The sequence below is a fragment of the Vanacampus margaritifer genome, chromosome 10 (genome assembly GCF_051991255.1).
Source record: "Vanacampus margaritifer isolate UIUO_Vmar chromosome 10, RoL_Vmar_1.0, whole genome shotgun sequence".
Classification (NCBI taxonomy): domain Eukaryota; kingdom Metazoa; phylum Chordata; class Actinopteri; order Syngnathiformes; family Syngnathidae; genus Vanacampus; species Vanacampus margaritifer.
The window spans coordinates 22,802,586-22,822,500 of NC_135441.1; the positions used below are offsets into that span (position 1 = coordinate 22,802,586).

General features: G+C 38.5%; 2 protein-coding genes across 13 annotated transcripts in view; one reads left to right on the forward strand and one right to left on the reverse strand.

Annotated features, from left to right (window-relative positions):
* LOC144058763 (uncharacterized) overlaps positions 1-19,915 on the reverse strand; it is a 184,568-nt gene that overhangs the window by 110,919 nt on the left and 53,734 nt on the right. The window contains exon 4 of one of the 10 annotated variants that reach the window (XM_077577269.1): positions 235-377. The exons of the other annotated variants lie outside the window; for them this stretch is intronic. The gene's annotated coding sequence lies outside the window, so the exon portion shown is untranslated. The remainder of the gene's footprint in view (positions 1-234; positions 378-19,915) is intronic. 10 annotated transcript variants of the gene reach the window in all.
* frmpd3 (FERM and PDZ domain containing 3) overlaps positions 1-19,915 on the forward strand; it is an 89,830-nt gene that overhangs the window by 17,666 nt on the left and 52,249 nt on the right. The gene's annotated exons all lie outside the window — the stretch shown is intronic.

Genomic DNA, 19,915 nt, shown 5'->3' on the forward strand with positions numbered 1-19,915 from the left:
TGGACTCTCATCTTTCATCAGAAAAAAAAGTTTGTTTCTACCTTATTCCGTTTTTCAGTAATCAACAATAGAAAATGGTTAGTTTCACCTCTGTTTTGAAAAAAACGTATTTTAACGTCTTTGGCACTCCTCCATAGGATTTTACTAAACGTTATTTAACGTTTTTGGCAGTCAAAGAGTTAATGTTTTTTTCATGCTAGAGCATACATAGAAGGCTTTGATGAAGCTTCTGACCTGAAGAGGTTGCTTAAAGCAATGGTAGTTATTGGAAAAAAACGGCCAGCGGGTGGCAGCAGAGTATAAGAGATCAGCCAGGGTCATGTTGCAACAAGCTCTTTTTCCCAGTGTATTGAACAGGTTTGTGAATAATGATGATGCTGCAAAACAGAAACAGATACAGATATTTTTTTTTCCCCCAATGAGAGACTAATCTTTCTTTTGGTATATTCCTTTATTTTCTATAATGAACACCCCTTACTTGGAAAGCCTGTACTGGGGGAATTCCAGTCGCAACGCAGCAGACATGTCCATGTCAAAATTTAGAAGTAATAAATTTAATAATAATTCATATATTTGTGACGACTGGGGTCAAGTTGTATTTTACTATTTTAAAAAATGTGCAGAATTTCAAAAAATACTTCATGTTAAAGATTAGATAACTCTTAATAAAAAAAAAAGAGAAATGCACTGAGCTGTCATCAATGTCTTACAAATGCAATTATGCCATCTAGTGGCAGAAAATGGCTTCAACATTTATCAATATAACACTCGTTTTTACAGTACATTACATCTTTTTAATTTTAACTAAATTCTATGAATTATTATGAAATTACTGTTTAAGTGACTAAAAGATGCATATTTATATTAGTTTAATATTTGTTCCACTTTTATGTTAACATGAGTATGAAAATGTAGATTTTTTTTTTTATTGTACATTTAGAACAGATATAGAATTTGCATGAGTTAACTATTGAAGTCATGTGATTACGATTAAAAAATTTAATCGCCTGACACCCCTAATTTTAAGTGTTTCTTGTTAAATGTTGAGGTTACCAACCATATAGACAATCCAATTACTACGCATGGATAAGCTTTAATATTTTTTTTTCTGACTATTTTTGTCCATTGCCTTGGGGGTTATTTTGTTTTGTGTCATCAGAGAATTCGTCATCTGTGTGCGTCACGACGGTGTTTCATTTTAGGTCCCTTTTTTTTTTGGATTGGTCCAAATTCTTTGTGGATGTGAAAACATTCTGTTTTGAGAAAGAAGCATCATTTTAAATGGTTGAAAAGGCTCTTACATAAAGCTTTCTCAGACATGCTTAGATGCATTGACACCTGTACAACTTGGGAATAAATACCATTAATGTACAATAGATATGACTCCCTCCCCCTGTAACCTCTATTTCTGACAGGGTGAATCGCAGGTAATTGACTCGCACCAGCTTCCATGAGCAGTGTGTATGACTGTAATTCAACATCGGGCCCTGCAGCTGCACTGTCACAAGCGGCGCTTTGTCACCATGTCTTTGTGTGTTGTCAATGATTTACTTCCTTTGTGAACATAAACGCACGGATGACGACAGCTGGGCAGGTTTACAAAAAAAAAAGCTTCCTGACCCTCTAACAGCGCTTCAAAAAAAAAGATCCAAAATATTGCGTTGCTCATTCATGACGCATGAAACCATGAACATCATCAAGCAAAGCTTTTATCCAAAAGAGGACACTCAGTGGTTATATGAAAATGCTCAGGGCCTATTTTTAACTGAACCGTTACTTCAACTCAAATGTGTTTGTTATCACTATGTACCCGTGAGAGCGGTTCTGTGCTGTCCTTTGTTGGCTGGATGGCCAGAACCAGATTTGGGAAGCAAAAGCAGATGACTTCACATAGGCAGATGTTGCTTTTAAGATCGGGATCTCTGCTTTAACCCATTGAGGCCTAATGCGCCTGTCAAAACATGCCTCTAAAACCTATGGATGACTTTTGAGTCACCGCCGAAAACCTGAGGTTTTCCTGGAAATTCTACAATATTAAAAATAATTGATATCTCAGCTCTTGAAGAAGATAGAAACATAATTCCCCAAAACATTTGAGAGCTTACACCTGAGGTGTTCACACAAAACCTAAGTTCATTATTATAAGCCTTCAATATATATATATTTTAAATCATATATATATATATATAACTCCATATATATTTACCTTCAACACTATTCGTCGTCCATTCCGATACAAAGCCATCAACATTTTCATCATCCTCATTGTCTACAAACATATTTCTTAACACTGTGTCACTGTCGACTCGTTACACTGATTCAAATTCCTCCGGCGCCGTCGCCAATCGCGTCATTTATTTCATAAATGCTCGAATAAAATTCCAGGAAATGCTACACAGAGGTGGTAAATCCAGGTCCAGAAAGTAGAAACCCTGCCACAGTTTGGCTTAAGCCCCAGGTGCTAGCTAGCTAGCTCCATTGTTGCTCGTTTACCTGTTAGAGAGATAGCTAGCTAGCTAGCTAGAAACCCTGCCACAGTTTGGCTTTAGCCCCAGGTGCTAGCTAGCTAACTCTATTGGTGCTCGTTTATCTGCTAGAGAGCTAGCTAGCAAGCCACAGTTTGGCTTTAGCCCCAGGTGCTAGCTAGCTAGCTCCATTGGTGCTCGTTTACCTGTTAGAGGGCTAGCTAGTGTTAGATATTATTAACATTTAAATTCTTTATTTTCATATATTAACCATTGTTATACATTATTAACATCTTCATTCTTTATATTAACCATGTTGAAAGGTTTTATAGACGTGTAAAGCAAGTAGTGTTGAACTCAGTATAATTTGACCTTAAGCTGGGACATATTATTTGGTCTAGAAGTTCCTTCTCTGTGGGAAAACACATTTGGTCCTTGAGAACAGAATCTGTTTTGAACACGCACCCCTGACTCTGTTTTCGCCATCGCTCACGGAAAAGTACCCAGAGAGTATGTTTTGTCTACAAATGAAAGAGATGCGGTCGGTTTTAACTATAAGAAGCCATTTTACACGCGGAAGAGTCACATTCGGCACTCTGAAATTCCACCTGTTATGTGATGTTTGGAGCATGTCACGATGTCCAGAGATCTCTGTTAGATTAAAATCATTTTTGCAAAGGTGTTTTTTCTTACATTAAATCTGTCTTCAAGTTTTGGAACACGCAAAGAGGACAAAGAATTTTATTCCTCTTTCACTAGCTAGCTAGACACCCTGCCACAGTTTGGCTTTAGCCCCAGGTGCTAGCTAGCTAGCTCCATTGGTGCTCGTTTATCTGCTAGAGAGCTAGCTAGCAAGCCAAAGTTTGGCTTTAGCCCCAGGTGCTAGCTAGCTAGCTCCATTGGTGCTCGTTTACCTGCTAGAGAGGTAGCTAGCTAGCTAATATCAGGGGCTAAAGCCAAACTGTGGCAGGGTTTCTACTTTCTGGACCTGGATTTGCCACCTCTGATGCTACAAGGCCCACTTCACCCTCTCGTGCATATTCTGATGCATTTAATCAGCTAAGAGACCAAAAATGGGTCCAAACAAAACAAAATGACATATCCGCTCTTCCGGTTTTAAAGGGAGAAGCGCGGTCACATGCTCCCGGCCTTAATGGGTATATGACTGTGAGAACAAAAGGCCACCGCCAACATGAACATGGGGAATACTTTTGTGCACTTAAGAAATTACGTGCTGTCAAACTGTTTTAAATGCTGATTGCATTTCTGGGCTATTATTATGAATCCATCACCGGGTGCTTGAAGTTGAGCATCGTCGCTGACTTCTTGCCTTCACGTGTTTTTAGCGGTGACGTTTCAAGAAGCCCTTTGAGACAAATGAGTGCAGGGTACAGCAGCTGGCAGAGGGTAGGCTTGTTTTTGAGAGGGAGAAACTTCAGAGCCATGTTTAATCAGCAGCTCCTTACCTAAATGGTTCCCAGCAGCTGAGAGAGGAGGACCTGAGCGGGTGATTACCAAGGCAGATGAGAGATGAAGCCCGGCTACTCAAATGGTACCAGCACACCATCTCACGCACGGTTCATCTTTCACTTGATAGCTTCAAGACCTTGAACTGAGAGCTACTTTTCTTTTTTTGTTAGCTTGATAGTTGGTACTTGGTGCGGGTTTCCATGCTCAAGCTGACATGAGGACTGCAATGCAGTGAATCGCGGAGGAAGAATTAGGGACCGAAATGTGGACTTTCAGGGGAAATACAAGACTGTGGCAAGGTTGCGATCACAATATTATGTATCAAGGCAGGGAGAATGGCCTTGTCGTAAGAATGTCACAGTTGCAGCGGTAATTTTCTACCCCCCGTATATAAAAATGAACTCCAAAAAAAACAATAGGCACACCTCATTGCGGTCACACCTCGGGCCCTAACTAGAGCTGCAATCAGCTATAAAAAGCTATGTCTCTGCCAGGACTTATTTGTGTGCAAAATCTCATCAGTATTCAGCCAGATTTAGACCCTTAAAAACAGCATAATTTTTCTTTGCAGAAACCTCGCATCGCCACGGCAACAGTGTGGAACAAAATAAAAAGCTCTCAATAGCTTTTACTCTGAAACATCTTTAGATGACGTACCCATAGTTTGAAAACGATCGGCTAAATTCTGTGGAATGAATGAAAAAAATTAACCTATCCAGCAGGCCCAGAAATGATTGCGAAACAGAAAGGTCACTTGTTGCTAGGCAGAGTAGCCTCCGTGTATAATTAGAACTCACACATAATCCAATGGCTGGAATTAAGCCGCGCGCGGCCACTACACTGTTTGAGTGGCAAACAGATAGCAGAGTCAACAGAAACAAGCAGTCAGACAACCATACAAGATCCAATAAAAAAATTTGAAAAAAAGAAAAAATCAGTGTGCATCTGGAGGTGCGGGTTCTCTGCTTAAACTGTATTTACAAGTCAATATTTCACAGCTATAGTGTGAATGGTGACAGCAGAGGCAGTTACAAGTGAAAAAGCTGCGGAAATGTCAACAAAATGACATGATCGACGTAGTGCGCTCAAAACTTACTTTGCAGATTTTTTTTTAATCTTCTGTTCCAAGTGAGTGTGTACGTGAGTGTACGCATTTTAACTCAATTAACTCTTTCACTGCCACTGACGTTTAAAGACGTCAAGTAAAAACCTACGGTTCACTGCCAATGACGTCAAAAGACGTCATCCAATGATTTTTTATTTTTTATTTTTGAAACGGGTAGAGGAAACCCTTCCGCATGTCTGGTGAAAGTTTCCAGTCTGTCTGTTGTGCCTAATGACTATTTTTGGCCCCTAGAGGGCAGCGATGACTCTCTTTTGACAAGATCGGGTGGGCGTCAGTAGAGGCGGAGCTAGAGCGTCGAGCAGGAGATGAGAATGGAAGACAAAGGAAAAATGGCGGCCGGTGGCGAGGAGCTCACGCCCGAGACGTTTTTTTCAAAGACCAAAAGCATCGCTGAAAGAGCACATTGTTGACGACGATGATCATCATCAATGATGAAGATGAGGGTGGTGACTCCGTGGTTGGGAAGCATTGACGCGGCAGTAGAAGACGTTAGATGGAGCTAAAACTGTATTTGAAACATCCACATAATTGTAAGTAGTACCACAGTTGCACACATTTGTAAATAGTTTGCGAAATTGTTTTGTCAAATTGTTACACTGTTGAATGGAAATAAACGTATTTTGCAATCAAAAAACACTTTTTCATTGTTGGTGAAAGCGTTTTACAGAAGTAAAGCACTATTTAGGTGTTTGTGGCATCATTCATGGACAAAAAGAAGTGTACAATTCACTAGAGTGCATGAAATAACATCGTTTCACAAAAAGCTCTTTTTCTCCGTTTTTTGTTTCAAAAGAGAGAATTTCGGTGAAAGTAACCATTTTCTATTGTTGATTACTGAAGAACGGAATAAGGTAGAAACAAACTTTTTTTTTTCTGATGAAAGCTGAGAGTCCAATCTTTCATTTGGTAGTATGTGTGTTTCCATAGTCCAAACACAACATTTTCTGTGGACCTTGAAAGATCACTCAAAATGCTTAAATCGGCTGGCAGTGGGGACAACCCGTTTCTGAAAACGTCTGGCAGTGAAAGAGTTAATGATAATATTTGTCCACTGCTATTTCTAATGTTATCGTTTATCTCTACCATTGATGACAGCCTAGACCGTTCTGGACTAGCCCTTAGTGTGGTGTTGTAGTTGCTTGAGCAGTTAATAGAGTTGCTCTGCTTTTGGCTGCGTTGCCAGATGAAGAAGGGGGTGGGCATGTCTTGATGAAAATGTTGTTCACAGTCTGACCCTGACGTTGTGACGCCATATCGTATATTACATGAGTGGTGTGCTGGCAAACATCACGATCTATAGATTTCTCACCTGCGACACCATCATTTCGAGCACAGTTTTTTTTTCAACCTGGAAAAACACACATTTGACATCCGGAGGTTTGCAGTAGAAGCCACAATGTCCGCACGGAAAATGGCCGCGTAGACGAATTGACGCAGAGCGGGGACGTGACACCCCCCCCCCACCACCACCACCACCACCACCACCACCGCTTCCAATCATTGTTCATGTTAACAATTCATTCCTCCTCCTCTCCTACTTCATGTGAGATGAGAGCATTCCCTCCAGTTCAATTTTAGCGGTCCAGTGCAGGTGACTTTAATGATTGGGGTTTATGACGTTTCGTTAAGAACGACGAGACTCCCGGCAGGAGTGCTGAGGAGACAAAAGGACACGGTGCATGAGCCCCGCCCATTTCTGCACATCTCACTGAAAATTTATGTTTCATGCCGATTGCAGGCGGACCTGTTTTGCATATTACCTTTCAGGCCCCGAGGAAAGAGTGTGATCGCTCATAGCGCTGTTCAATGGTTTGTAACTTGATGAACTACGCAAGTTATAAAGGGGACAAGTCAGCTTTTTTACCTGGACTATTTTGCAAATGGAAACTTCATTGGAGACATTTGGAATTTAAAATGACACTAAAAGAAACGTATTCTGCTATAGCATAAACTCGTTTACGCTCAGATTTGTGTTAAGGTGTCAGAGTGATCTTCCAAATGCGCTCAAGCAAGTTCCAGTTAGACGCAAATTTCTGCTTCTATTTACGAACAAGTTTGTCTCTTTTTTTTGGGGCTAAAATAGCTTACCTTAAACGCAGAAAATTGAATTTTTAATTGCTACTGCGGCCGAAAAATTAAACCGCATTTTCCCGTCTTGCACATGACGTCACATCCGCAGACAGGGGGCGGGTCTGAAAACTATTGGCCAGAGGCTTGCAGGAGTACCCATTGTGAGCAACTAAGGTGTTAATCTACGACTAGAAGATGTTTCAGTCATAATTGGTCAAATAAAAAGGCTCGATATTTTGGGCCAAATTGTTCCAGAGAACAGCTTTGAAAGAATTTCGCCCCACTTTGTGGGTGTGACAATCAGTGGTACTTTAACTAGAATCCTGCATCATCTTCTTCTTCTGTCATTTTTTTATTTCTTTTATCAGTTGGCAATTACTTTTGGTAAATTACTGCCACCTTGTGGCTACTAGCGCTACAACTACTACTACTACTACTACTACTACTAGTACCACTACTACTACTACTTCAATTTTTTCTACAGACGCTCCCCAACTTACGAACGAGTTACGTTCCGAGCGATCGTTCGTAAGGTGAATTTGTTCGTAAGTTGCTTCAGTGCTATATTTTGCATTATAATTTATGTTTAAAGAGAATACGTACAGTACTGTACTACGTATGTTAGAGAGAGAGAGCGAGAGACACATAGTATGTACATGTACGTAATAAGATAAATAAAATTTAACTTACTTTTGGAAGATGTACTCGATGCTTAAGGATTTGATGGAGGAGGAGGAGGAGGAAGAGGAGGATTTTATATCATGAGAGGTTCTTCGTCGTCGCTGGAATGGGCTTCAAAAGTTACTTCCTCCTCCGTAACTTCAATGTAGGAAGAAGTTGAGGGTCGCGGAGAAGAAGATGAGGGTTGATGAGTATCTTCCTTGGAGGATTTACTAGAAACTGGCCGAAAGAAGCGATCTAACGACGATTGCAGTTTTCTTCTTTTTTCATCATAAATGATGCGCTAGCACTGTATGGCATCATTCAATTGATTTGCAACCTTTGTGCAACGTTCAATATTTGGGTCTTGCTGCTCGAAGAGTGCGATGGCTTTATCTATGGGCGACAGGCGTTTCTTCTTCTTCCTCCTCCTCGACACGTTGCTGAGCCTCCAATGCTGGGTGAGCTCTCACGGCGCCAAGCGTCGGTATTAGCGGCGGAAAGAAGCACTACAGTACTCGGAAAAAGGTGCGCAATAAAAAATCTAACTTACAGCATCTCTTTCCGAACATCTTTTGACATGCGCGCATGCGCGCAGACATGTTCGTATGTACCGTTGTTCGTAACTCGAATGTTCGTAACTCGAATGTTCGTAAGTAGGGGAGCGTCTGTACTTTCTTTTCGAGCTAGGCTAATACCATTGGTGCATTACCACCACCTTCTGGCGACTGGTGGTAATGCACTTAAGCTATTTGCCAACCCTCAAAAACACGTCAAAACTATTAGGGCACGGGTGCCAGTCCCAGCTGTAATTTAATACATACAAGAAGCAAATCAGTGCAAGTCGCAGGACCAGCCAAACTATGAAAAAAAAGTGTGATCTAATAGTCCGAAAAATACGTGTAAGCAATTGCAAATACTATACTTGGATATCAGAAAGAGACAATATCTGGGGTTGATATGAAAGCTAATAAAGAATGTGAATATCATGATATGGGCTACATATTTGTACATTACATTTTGTGTCCAAGCATTAATGCGAACACCGGAGTCTCACTGAAATAACACCGAATGGAATGTTGTCATAACTAATACCTGAATACAAATAAAGCTTCATGTTTTGCAATGTGAAAAAGCACTACACTTAGAAGCATAAAAGCACACATAATGCTGATAATTCATTCCTCTGCCATGCAACTCTTAAGAGTCCAATTGAGTTTGGACCGCTTCCACATGGATGGCAAAGTAAGAATTTCATTGCACGGGGGGGGGGGGGGGAACGTGTGATCACGTTCTTATGATAATAAACACTTTCAACCTCGAATCTTTAGTTGGAGCAATAGCGGTGCCTTGACGAATATGCGCACATAAACGTACAAACTGTGTATCAACTGATGTGAAATCTCTAAAAAGGCACCAACTGCGCACAGTGGTGCAGAAAATGCTGCAATTAAATCCCTGTGAAGTGAGGACCGCGTGTTATATTTTGGCATTAAATGCAGGCTCCTTCACTTCTATTGGGCGGACTTTGGAAGCATAAACAGCTTCACCTTAGATGAGAGTAGCACTTTGTAATCATTATGCCCTCAACGCTGCAGCCTATAGCGATCTCTTCACCGTGATCTACGGGGAGATGTCACGCTGTTGGATTGAGCGCAATTTCCCGAAATAGACAGCAAAGACTTCTTGTTTTGATTCCGCTGTTGTGATAGCGCCTTCTGCGCAGGATCTGCAATTTGGTTCACGTGGAGCTTTTCCAAAGTTGTGACAACTTTATGAAGGATTTGTTGTCACTTACTGTACCAAAAAAAAAAAAAAAAAGCGAGTTGCAGAAAAGGACACTTTTGAGGGATTTGTATTTTTAAGGAGCTAAAGTGAACATTTGAACAGGAATACCTATGATTAAGGGAAAAGTGATGTTTTCTGGAAACCAACACCGCAGCATTGCAAGTTCTAATGGCATTTTTTTGGGGGATAAGGCAGTCATCTCAAAAATCTTCAGTTGAAATGGGTTAGAGCTTTTGCAGGATTCCCTCCGGGTCTTTCAGAGTTTATCCCCGAGACTTCAATGTTAACAACTAAATCCCAATATTTGTAAATGGGTGCCAAGAAACAACAGCTACAAAACAAAGTTGGCCTTACCTATTTTGGTGCCCAAGGCGAAATTGTATCTAGTTTATGTAAAGTATACAAAATAAATCAACCATCTTCTTTAATGTATATGATTACATCACCCAAACTAAAAAAATATATATATCATGAAATTATTACAATTTAAAATGGACACATTGTCTACTATGCATGTTTAATATACTATGCATTTTTTTCTGATATGCATATTGGATTAGATACAAGTTTATTGTCAATACAGTAAAATATTGATTAGCTGATGAGAAAGAAGCAGTAAACTGCAGTTTAATATGGCATGTGGGGAATGCTAAGCTATGGACCTTTAATAATAATAATGCATAATTTAACAATGATATAAAGTTTAAAATGAAAAAAAAATAAAATGCAATAAACAACCTGCATTAAAAATCTGATATCAGATAAAAGAGCAATGTAGACATCTACTGCATAGTTTTCATTCATAAATGATCTGTGGTCTGAAATAACACAAAGAAGAAGTAGCAAGGAAACAGCACCATGCCTCTCACATATACACAATAGTGAACTCACATGAAGCAGAGAAACTAAACGCAACTGATGCCTCCCAACTAGAAATGGTCAATCCTGGTCCAGACAGCAAAAATCACAGTCACAGTCACAGTTTAGCTTTAGCCGCTGGCTAAACCATTTAGCCACTAGCTAAACCCTGCCACAGTTTGACTTCAGCCACAAGCTAATGTCCTGGCCCTGGATTTGACACCTCTGCTGCCCACACTCACACAAAAATTTTGTCAAATACAGGTCCAGAAAGTAAAAACTGTCCCACAGTTTGACTTTAGACACAGGTGCTTCTACTCAACCAGGAAGAAGCTCCTGGCTAGCTTTAGCCACAAATGTGCTCTACACCTAAACCTGTGTGCCGTGAAATTAAAAATTGTAGGCATCATTAGTAAAGTACGAGTGGTTGTGGATTAAAAAAAAAAACATATTTCTTCTATAATATATATTGTATGTCTTTTTTTCTATACAATAACATTAGCGTGAATTTGTATCCCTCAGCATTCACACAATGAATTATTCACCAGTTGTCCGAATGTTGCTGTCCTTTTCTGAGTGCCTCGATAAAGCAGCATGAATAAAAGTCTTTATTTCCGTAAGTGACGGTGCTGCAGCGCGGGTGGGGGGGTGGCTATTTTGACATTATGAGCGAGAAAAAAGGGGGCGAGTGCACCAATTAGTCACAGGTGGCTGCTGACTCGAACTCTTAAAAGTGGTCACAAAGTACATTCAGCAGAGAAAGCAGGTGAGTGGGCTGTCAACACACACAATGAGCTAATAGTGGAAATAAAAGTATATATATATATATACATGTATAAAAAAAACTTTTTTTTATTATAATTTTTTTTTATTAAAAAAAAAGGAGCGCAATGATGATGTCAAATCGAATGAACAATAATGAGCTTTCCTGAGAAAAAAAAGGAAAGAAAAGTTTGAAAAATTTTAATTCAGACAGCAAGCACTTACAGTAAATGGATTCTTAAGAATGCTGTATTATTTTATTCCATTTATGTTCTGTACTGTGCTTTAAATGTGTTGTACGAAATCACTGACGTACATAAGAAAGGCAACATCTTTGTTTTTATAATTTGTTAACGTCACTGTTTACTTAGGCTTAATTTCTTTTGAAAAAAAAAACCTTTATTTATCAAGCAGGAGAGGCTTATTATTAAATTGCATTATGGAGGGCAAAGAAAAAGAGTGCAGTCATCGTGTTGCTCATTGGTAGTTAAAATGTCACATTATTTTTGACTTCTAGCGCAAATTGGACCACGTCCAATTCCTGCATTGAACTTGGACGTGTGACCTTAGAGCATGTGCAATTTGGCATTTTAAGAGATTTGATTAATCAATGACCTTTGCTAAGCTTTCATTATGTGAGGATGTGCACAGCATTTTTACATCAGTATTCTCGGGGGGGTGGGGGGGGGAGATGCTGCAGGTATTTAATAAATGTGTCTCTTTTATTAAACAAAATAAAATAATAACAGTCATTATGAATTGTCTTTTCTTTTTTTTTTGTGAACCACAATGGGACTCAAACCTCCAGTTCCAAAGGTTAAGATTGTATGGATTAACTACTTAGATTAACTATTTAGGTACAGGGATGTGATTTGACCAAAGTGAAATTATCTGAAAATTTAGCCGGGGGTCCGGGGGCCGCTGGCACCCAGCTAGGTCCAGGGCAGTGCCCTGATGGGGGGGACAAGGGGTCGCCCCCCGGAGTCATGGGTTTTCCGTGTTTTTAAGTACTTTCAATGCACTCACATGACAAAGAAATAGACAAAACAACAGCATAAATTTTCAATGTATATTGAACTATCCCATATAAAATGGCAGTTTTAGTCAACTCAAAATCAGTCACATTCAAAAACATTGGACTGCCTTTGCTTTTAAAAACTATCACTGAGAATATCATCATATCTAACTAATGTGATTACTAAGTTAACACATAAATAATGTTGAAGAGTTCAAATTTCATGAACAAATAATTGTATCATGATCAAATGAAAAGTAACTCATATTAGAGCATACCACAAATGTCTTTGTTATAGCAGAAGATGTTATCTGTCGGAGTCATGTGCATACACAATGAACTACTACAAAAAAAAAATAAAAATAAAAAATAAAAACGGATTTTTTTTTTGGGGGGGGGGAGATAAAAAAAAGCGGAATTCCGCGAATTTCCGGAAAAATCACATCCCTGTAGGTAACATTGTCAACAATGGAGATAATTTCAAACATTTATTCCCACCTACATTGATCCGTTGATATTCTGTGACCTAAAAATGAAGCAAAATAGAGCAAATTAAGAGTATGTGGCCAGAAGACATCTTCTTGTCTTAGTATACCAACGGGACAAAAACTTGTTTTTTTTATATCTGTGGCCATAAAAGGAAACTGTTTAACAAATCGGAATGTTTTAATATGGTTAAATATAATGCTATACTGTAGCTGCATGCATATTAAGCATCCCTGAAAACCCTGAGACAAAAAAAATCCATTCAAGTTTTATCTACAGGCTAAATATACCGTATTATAATATGAAATATTGTCTCAGATGGGATTATATTATGGAGAAGACAATCTTTTTTTTATGAGGCTTCAGACAGGGTCCTGTCTTAGCTGACAGGGTGCAGCAGATCCATCAAGTCAGTTACAAGGTTGGTCCCGCATTGATTTGACTTGTTTTCCCCGCAGATTCGATCTCAGGGAATCCGAAGGCCTTGAGCTGCGTCTCGGCGCTCAAGTTTATTCCTGACCGACTGTCAGGTGTACATTTCTGCGTTACCAACATGGGGTAAAAGTTACCCTGAAGCGTCTGTGACAAATTTAGCAGAATCTATGGCACAGACTTTCACTACTACTTTTCACAAAAACTCATTCATGTTCTTCATGCTTAACCTTGAGACGCTTTGCTCCGACGTTAACTACCTCAACTTTGAATCCGAACCCCGGCAGCGGCCTTGCCAGTTAAACAAATGAGGTTTTCAATTCCAGCATAACGTGAGCGCCAACGCCGACTCCGCAGACGCGTTGTTTTTATGTAAACAGAAAGTCTTAATTAGTTGCTTGTCTTCCTTATCACACGTTCCCATATAGACCCTTCAGTTAGGTAATTATGTATGCTGTCCTGGGGTGTAAACATTAAGAAGCAGGGTAAATCACGATGAGCTTTTTCAAGGTCTGTTCAGCTGGTGCTCAGGGATTAAAAAACAGCAGAGTTTATACATTAGAGGCAAGCATGACTTGGGTTATTTTTCCATACGTGGGATTCACAAAGCCATATTTACGGTATTACTTTATTTAGCTGTATTTACATAAAAACATTCTAACAAAATAACATCTATTTTGTTGAATGTTTCCCATATTGTCATTAATGCTGACAGAAGTAACATACTTTGTTTTGTTTGTTTACAACATGTTAATAAACAAACTCATCTCTTTGTTAACAGCTAGCAAGCTTTGCTAAACTAAACTAGCTGAAAAAACGCCAATTTTACGCCAGTGATGTAATTCTTATTAATTCTATCAAAATTAGCACACGTATAGTTTAATGTTTCCTATATTCATTACAAAAGAGGCTCAAGTAAAATACTTTTTTTTGTTTTGTTTAATATTTCCAACATTTCCAACATGTGTTAATAACATTTATGTCTCTTTGTTAGCAGCTAGTGAGCTAAGCTAAACTAAGCTAGCTGGAAAAGTTTCAAAGTGTGTTTATCCCGACACGAAGAATTAATCAATGATGTTTTACGCCAGTAAAGTTGGAATTCTCATTAATGCTGACAAACGTAATGTACATTTTTTTGTTAGCAAACGCATGTCTTTGGTAGCAGCTGGTGAGCTAAGCGAAACAAAGCTAGCTGGAAAAGCTTCACCGTGCTCCAAGACTTTGACGAAAAATTAATAAATTATGTTTTAAACCAGTATAGTTGGAATTCTCATTAATGCTGACAAGAGTAACTTAATTTTTTTTTGTTTAATATTTCCAACATATGTGTTAGTAGCAAATGTGTCTCTTTAATATCAGCTAGCGAGCTAAGCTAAACAAAACTAGCTGGAAAAGCTTCACCGTGGTCCGAGACAGGTTTATACAGACACAAAGAATTAATAAATAATGTTTTACAGTGGTAAAGTTGCAACGGCACATACTGTGGCAAAGCTTCAGTACTATAAAAGCTGATTTTATCTGCTGGAGCCTAACATACAATGAAATACTTATGAGAACACACACTCCCAAGATTCTAATCTAACCAGGCTGGATTGTGTTTGTTAGACTGTTAAACTGTACATCTAAAATAGAAAATTAAAATTCAGTGACACGAGCTCCTTTCAGTGCTGCTGATTATTCATTTGTTATTAAGCACTGTGTTTAATGTTCCAAACATTGCACTGTGTCACTCACTGGGCTTGAATACTAATGTGAATCCAGATGATCTCGTCCTTACAATGTAATTTAACGGAACTGTTTCTGCACAACTGTCAACCTCTCACCCACACAACGAGCAAAACAAACTGCCAAGGGATGAACTATCTTCATTAGCAAGTGTTCATTTTAGCAGTGGAGTATTCTACAGCACGGGGGTGCACGTGGGCATGGAAGCCGCACATGGAATGTTGAAGCTTGATAATAAATTGGAATAACCGCTTGGTCATTGAGATATGGCAGAATGTGCACAACTCAAAAGCCGCCTGGCGCCCGCAAAGTCGCTTTATTCCAACCAATTCATTTGAAGTTCGAGTGTGTCCAACAGTTCCGTGAGCCCCGAGTTAGCGTGAAGGAGACATGCAGAGAGGCAAAAGCAGCCATAGCAGGGAGTATTCAAAGGTGCTAAGTTGAATATTGACAATAAAGAACTGTGAGCAATTACGCACTTTTATGTTCCTACCTGACAAACACACCCCCCCCCCCCCCCTTTTAGCTTTTAGCTGACACCTCAATTCTTCTAAGCCTTCACCGCCAAAAAACCTCGCTGCTAATGCAGGGCAGCTCACACAGCTTTGTTAAATACATTTCAGTTGTTTAACCATAATTTTCTTCCCTTATAGTCCTTTTAATGCCTCCATTAGTGCGGAGATGCAGTGAATAACAATTAAAGAGAGGTGAAGGAATTCAGGAGATAATGAATAACTAGTGAATGAAAGCTGGCGCATTGGGGTTTTTAAATCCTTGACTGGGAATAAATTGTACTGTAATTATTAAAGCTTAGGACAATCAGATATACATTATAAATGTAGCGATTCATTTGTGCATTCACCGTAGGAATTCAGGCCCATGATCTAATTAACATAGGGTGAGCAGATTTTCAAAATAAAAAATCGTGACACTGCAATATCGCAGAAAACCAAATAAACAACTAGACTAAGTGCAATTTCTGCAGAAATTGTGTGGGAATGCTGAAAGCTGAATGCTAATAGCTGAATGCTAAGCTGAATGCTTATGAAGTAAATTGAAAGATAAATTATGTGAAAATTACAAAGTATTAATTGTAGTTGAAAGATAAGATAACATTTGAACTGCAATCTGTCTAAGATGGGATTCAAACCATCGCCTCCTGTTTACCGGTCAAAGCTCTGCTGCACTAGTTGAAGAGTTGCTTTCAGCATTCCCACAATAAGTTCTCATCAGGAATCATTTATAACAAATGAGATTGCTTGTCAATCTGGTGAACAGCACTAAACGCGTCAATTATCCAACCCATATTGCTCGGTCCCGGCAGCTATTGGAAACTGGCTGTGCCGTTTACATTGTGCCGGTCCTGCATTGTAACATTGGAAATTTCAACGTCAGAAAATCTCATCTTGTGTTGGGTCTGACTGCGTAGCATTAGGCTAGTAGGACTACATTTCCCATGATCCTTAGACACAGAAGCAGGAAGTAGTAATTCGGGTATGACGAAAACATGCCTGTTGTCTTTAATTGTCATGCTGACTGGACCTAAAATCTTTTTTTTTTTTTTAACGGAACGCCGGGACCGGACTTGCACTAAAATCGTGACTGTCCCAGATGGACCAGGATGTGTGGTCACCCTAAATTAACAGAAATTTATAGTAGTTGCTAATGGCTTCGTGAAGGTGCAACATTGCTTTAAATGCTTTTATGTGGAATATGCCGTGCACATATTTAGCACAGGAAACAAAATCTGCCTAGCAACAGGTCTTATTTTCAAAGTTGAAGCCAAACACACAATATGATATGATAAAATTTGTTTTTTTAAATGTCCCCTGCCAGAGTGCAGGTTGTGTTTACAGTGCATGTTTAACCTCAGTGGAGATGAGAAGTGTGGACGGAGAAGGTCAGGACTGCAGGCGAGGAGATGCGTGCAGACAGACAATGTTTGCAGTTGCACTGATTAAATAAAGCAGTGAGACAATGTAGTCCAGAGGGTGCGGGCATGACTGGTCAAAGGTTTAAACGCTACTGGCACAAATTCTTTGTCAGGAACTCTGTGGCAAAAAGAAAAAGTGAGTAGATAAAAACGATCAGCACTTGCATGCGTTTGGAAGACTGTGATGTCGATTAATTAACTAATTCTGTGAGGCAAAAGCTGGAAGCAGGTTTGCTAGCTTGTTGTTATAACAACATCGCTGCTAACAAGCTAAATAAATGCATGAGCAGCTTCATCCAAGGATCTTAATTAAAAGGAGGTAAAGTTTCATCCAGATGCGGCTGTAACCAAGGCAGCACAAATGTGAAGTTCAAATTGCTGCCAAATGCGCAATCTGGGTTTTATTTTAGAGAATCTGCTCTTACATGCACATTAAAACCCGTAACGTAAAAAAAACATTTACGACAAGTAAAATGAGCCAAAATTTGGCTCACTATTGGAAGTGTAGTATCTGAGTCATTTCTGAATATTTTTTTACTTGCAACGACTCAAAATGTTCGGTGGCATCAGACCTATCCATACATATATAGTTTTTATTTATTTATTTATTTTTGATGCCTTCTATAGACAATAAAAGAAACATTGTCCTGAGAGCACAACTAACTATCATCTGTATATATACAGTATGAAAAACACATTCAAATTGCAATATTCACGCGTGCGCACATACATTCATCACACACTCATACGCGTGTGCACGTCACTGTGACTGCGTCCACACACGCTCACAGTCCTGAGTTCTCGATCCCAACCGTGCTTTCTTGTTTTGGTATAAGAATGGCGATATAGGAAGCACATAAGTAAGCTCAACCAAATATGATAATTAGCTCTCTAGCGCCATTTGGTGTATTATGGCTTTTACAACTCTAAAGTAAAAAACAAAAAATTATACGTTTAGCTGATGCCCCAGTGAAGGGATAAATTGGGTAATCGCGGGAAATTCACTATAACACTTTAGGTGTACAGTGCATCAAAATACATAAAAAATGATCATTTATAATGGGAGTCAATGGGCCAAAATTTGGACATTTTTACTCAAGTGCACTATAAAATTTGTTTCCCACATATAATAATGACAAAAATAATTTTGGAAATTTTGTGCGGTGCGTTTTTGAACTTCAACATGTTTTGGACAATTGGGTGGAATTTCCGCTCAGTCAGTGATTTTTTCATATGCTTTATATTTGATATTAATATTAATAAAAAGCAAAAAGCAAAACATTTGATATTTTCCTTATTTAAGTAGGATACGATATAACAACTTTGTGATAAAAAAAAAAGTTCAAATTTTACATTTAGAATTAGTGTATAAATGTAGTATTTTTAAATACACTATACGGGGTATTTGTCCATTATATTGGCGTTTCTCATCAAACAGGGACAGTATGGAGAGGAGCAGTTGCAAGAAAGTAAAAGGATGAACATAAAACTTGTCATAGTCCTGAACAACTTGTGAAATGATGGCTACGCCCCTGCCTGTCGGTTCTGCATCCCAGAGCTTTAAATGTTGAAGGAATTGTGTCTCTTTCATAAATAATACTCCTGAAATCTGACCTCTTCCTCACCCTTAAAACGAATTTTATAGAAAAGCCAAGAGTGACAGTGTACACAGGAAATTAATTTTCCAAAACCTTACAGAGACCTTGTAGAGGAGAGCGGGAAAAAAGTTTTCAGAGATATTTTACTGAGCTGCCAAAATATCTGCAGTCACTTGGAGGCATAAATCCCCTCTGGCTCTTTTTTTTTTTTATCACACACACACACAAAAAATGTGCATTTAAGACTTAAATATTGAAACGATCTCCCAGGTAAGCACCAAAAGCAGCTCTCTGTTTATCATGCAAATTACATCTCATGCCGTCGTTATTGATATTGTTAGCCCAATAGAATATCTTCCAAATGGAATGCAGTACTTGGCTGCACCAGCAGAGGTGCTGTTGACTCAATATCAACTAGTTTTTGTTCAGTCTCAATTTATGCTTCAACATAATGTGCCACTGTTAAATGTTTCATTATCCATATAATATATTTTTTTAAATAAATAAATGAATACATAAATAATACAATTTAAATGTAGTTTATATAATGATATTTTTTGCTATATTCCTTATTATTATATATGGTCTAAAATATGCATTTATAAAATAATTTATATAATGATTAATTATTCCAGTTAGTTTAGTTAAATACCCGTCCTTACTTGATATTCGTATTAATTTCCTACTACTCCACATTCCAGTGATACAAGTAATTTAGATTAAAGTTGAAGCACTGCTCTCAAAGGCAAATTATATTTTCAAATACAATTTTGAAAAACAGTGACAGATATAACTTACATCAGTCAACACAAAAACAGAATTTTATCTTCCTACCTACAAAAAACAGACGTACGCACACACTCTCCCTAGCAGATTTTGGTCAATCAGAAGCCTTAAAAAGTCAGTTTACTTGGTCACCTCTGTTCTAAAATATAGTGAGATCTTACATGAACTTTTACTCTGCATATTATTATAATTATGCGGGAATTTTTCTAGTTTAAAATCAGCGTCAAAGCAGAGCCCAGGAGACAACAAGAATAAATATATTCTTTTAACGTCTGTGTTAAAAGTTGCTCTTCCATCCATCACTGCATGAAAATTAAATCAGCACACATAATAATGATAATAATAAAGCACTATTAATCATGTCCTGTAAATAAAGTTATATGTGAGAATGTCGCACATTTTACATTTCCCCGGAAGGAGCCTTTTTAAGGACCAAAAAAATTATATTTGCATAAAGATGAAACAACATGATGAAAAAAAGCTAACTACTCCAATTTATATTTGTGTCATATTAAACTGTGTAAAATCACCTTAAATCTGAATTAAATGTGCAGTATATAATCCAAAACATAACGCATTTGCCTCAGTAATAGATATGTACGCCGAATGTGAAAACTGGGTGGTCACGAACGTTTTAATATTTATTCATATAAACTAACCCCTCAGGATGGACCAGTATGAGGTTATGCCAGCTGACAGTTCATGTTATATATACGGCTAATGAGGTGATTACACACAATA